Genomic DNA, 3,471 nt, shown 5'->3' on the forward strand with positions numbered 1-3,471 from the left:
AAGCTTGTAAGTTACCATCCAAATCTAAATCTATAATACTGTGGTCCTTTCTTGCGCCTTCTTTCCATTCACATAGTCAACAATCTACTTTAGCTTCCCATCACTTCTCACCTACACTATTGCAGGATTTGGGGTTTGGGGGTTTGGTTTTTTCCTGCAAGGCAATGGGGTTAAGTGACTTGCCCAAGTCACACACAATTGTCTGAGGTCAAATTTGAACTCAGGTCCTCCTGACTCCAAGGCCAGTGCTCTATCCACTTTGCTACCTAGCTGCCCCCTTAGCTACCCTATTTCAACAGCCTTCTTTTTTCTTCTCTTACTCCTATAATTAGCTACCAAAATATACTCCATACTAAAGTTTACATCTGATTGCAGATATATTTTATTTAATATTTTTTTGTTGCTCTTCATTTTCGAAGAAGACCAAGACATCAGGGAGGTGATGTCATGTCAAGCATATGAATTGAATTTGAGTAATGGGATGGTTTGCTAAGTCACCAGTCCCATTTTCTCCTCAAGAGTTCTCCGGGTACAGTGTCCAGATATGAATCATGATGACTGGGGATGGTCCTGGATGATCACAGACAATTCTTTTGAGAACATGAGCCTAAGGATAATCACTGTTCTTATGCTAAGTTTTAGGTTTTAAATCATCTGTTAAGTCTAAGAGAACCAGGTATTTCTTTTAAGATCACAAAGAATATATTAGCAGAAGGTCCCCAAATGTGGAATAAAAATAGATCAATGAGGTGAACAGTAGTAAAACGTTTTGTATTGCAATAGACTTGATGTGTCCTGAAATTTTTAAAAAGTTCAAAGAAATACTTCCTGTGAGAGTTGAGGTCATATTCTTTTTGTTGTTGTTTTAATTGATTCACTTATGCAAATGTGAAATCAAAGTCAACTATGTGAAAGTATCAGATATAATTGGAAAATAAACACAACCATCAGCAAATATGACTCTGTAGTTCCAACTCTAGCTCTCTTTAATTGAAACTCCCTTCCCCGGGCCATTGGCCATTGAATGTCTGGCCTAAGGGGTACATTCAGACAAGAAGCATGAATCTAAAAGACAGTAATCAATGGGTGGGGGAGGGACATGAGGGAGAAATAGTATTTAGAATTGAAAATGTTTTAAGTATAAAAACTAGAGATCATGATTCACTGACACAACCCCATGAAAGGCACTGTGCTGCCTTGGAGTTACAAAGATGTCCCTGACTTCACATTCTCTTGGAATTCTCTTAGTAATATCTTATCTGAAAACAAAAGACTGTTGGGTGGGTGTGATGAACTCAGGAGGCTTCTCCTGGCTCTGAAACCTATTATTCCATTGGAGGTCTGCAAGACAAAAAGTCTTTGCTTAGTTTCTGTCAACATCAATTTTCAGAAGAGGAGGGAATTCCTCCCACTGCTTGGTTCACACATTAGTCACACCAAGATCACACTTACTAGTAGTGTGAACCCAGGGAGCTTCTAGGGAGTGAATTTGGGAGGAGAATGAGACTATGAAAGAGTACTCACATCACCTTTTAACTCAAGAATGATTTTGAGGAATTTTATTAAGAATGAAATTAATAGAACCAGGGCATAATTTATATTATAACAATGTAAAAATTAACAACTTTGAAAGCTGTAAGAAAACTGTGATCAATAATACAATGATGACAAAACTAATGATGAAATATACCACCCATTTCAGAAGAGGGATGATGAATCTGGCATATTAAATAAGAAATATGGAATATCTATATATATATATGTACATTTATATAAGTGAGGGAGATTCAGATATAGAGGAAATTTGTTTTGCTTGTTTCTTATTCAGAAGTTGGTTTTTTCTTTGTTTTTAAATGGAATTAGGAGGGGAAAAATACAGCTAATCTGTTTATTTTTTAATAGAAAAGTGCAAGTGCTAAAGATATGGAAAATTTCATGCATTTTCAGGAAGATTCAATAAAATTAATATAAGAAAGGCACTGTGTTAGACAATGGGCTCACAAAGATATCTATGCCCTCAAATTCTTTACAATATAGCAGTACTAAGATATTTGACTCAACTAAAGACAGAGAACCTGATACAATGAGCTTTACCTTTTTAAAAATTGTTTTGCCTTTCTTTCACTGTTTGGTAGCTCCTTGGTCACAGTAAGTCATACCTTCTGAAGAATCTTTGTTGCTGGCTCATCCTCAAACTTAGGAGACCTGCTAATTTTGGAAAGACCACTTTAAGCTCTCTGACTTTAAGGTGCTACTGATTAAATGCATTTTTTTAACCCTAACAAGGGGACTAAACCTGATAATATTTTTTTTTCTTTTAGCCTTAATAAGTATTGCATATTACATTTATACACAGCTTCCAAATTTCAGGTCTGACCATGTCACCTCCTTACTCAATATATAATAGTGCCCCTACTAGAATTAAATATAAAATACTTGATTTGTCATTCAGAACTGTTCACAACCTGGCCCTCTTTATACTTCCAGCCTTCTTATATTCTACTACCCTTCACAATTTCACTCTCCAGCTACTCTGACCTGCTTCCAGTTCCTCCCATAAATCATAACATCTGCTGACACTGTTCAGATTCACTTGACTACCCCTCAATTCTGGAATGCTCTCCTTCTACACTTCTGATTTCTGGCTTCTTTGACATTCTTAAATTATCAATGTCCACCTTTTACAATAGACTTTTTCCCATTCCCACTATGATATCCCAACCCACATTGCTCATATCTTCACTTTGAAATTAACTTCTATTTGCATTTCACATTAGAGTATGAGGTCGTTGATGGTCAGAACTAGGTTTTTGCTATTTATGTATAACAATGCCTAGCAAAAAGTCAGTGCTTAATAAATTCTTATTGATTGCTGGATGAAAGAAAAAATGAATGAATGAGCGCCTGATGAAGGAAGAAGAATGCACTCATAGCTTGTGAGTGCCTGGAGGGGATATTCATCAAGATCAGAGATTCACTGGTGCTGTCTGAAGCAAGGTACTGTGCCAGGTTCTGGATTTACTAAGACGTTCTTATGAAGTCCCTTAACAGACTAGGGCTTAACTTAGCTAAAGAATGTGGATTGATTATGATGAGCTCCAGTGATGTCTCCTGACTCCAATACCAGTGTATCTCTGTGGGAGTCCTATCAGATTCAAAGAATTTGCAGGCCTTCTATTAACATGAATCTTGAGAGGATGTCATGGGCCAATAACTAACTTTCTTGATAAGATCATATCTACTTGAGATATGAATTATATTGCTTCTAGGGAGTGGGTTTGGAGAAGGAAGGGGTCTGTTGAAGGAACACTCATGATACCTTGCTAACATGGCTTCTAGCTCTTATAGTTATAATCTTACAAAAAGTTGATCCTGAGCAAATTACTTATTCTTTCTCAACCTCTATGGTTTCATTGATCAAGTAGATATATACATTTATATAGGTACTTTCCTTGCCTAATGTAAAGGAAA

The sequence above is a fragment of the Macrotis lagotis genome, chromosome 1 (genome assembly GCF_037893015.1).
Source record: "Macrotis lagotis isolate mMagLag1 chromosome 1, bilby.v1.9.chrom.fasta, whole genome shotgun sequence".
In the NCBI taxonomy this organism is placed as follows: Eukaryota; Metazoa; Chordata; class Mammalia; order Peramelemorphia; family Peramelidae; genus Macrotis; species Macrotis lagotis.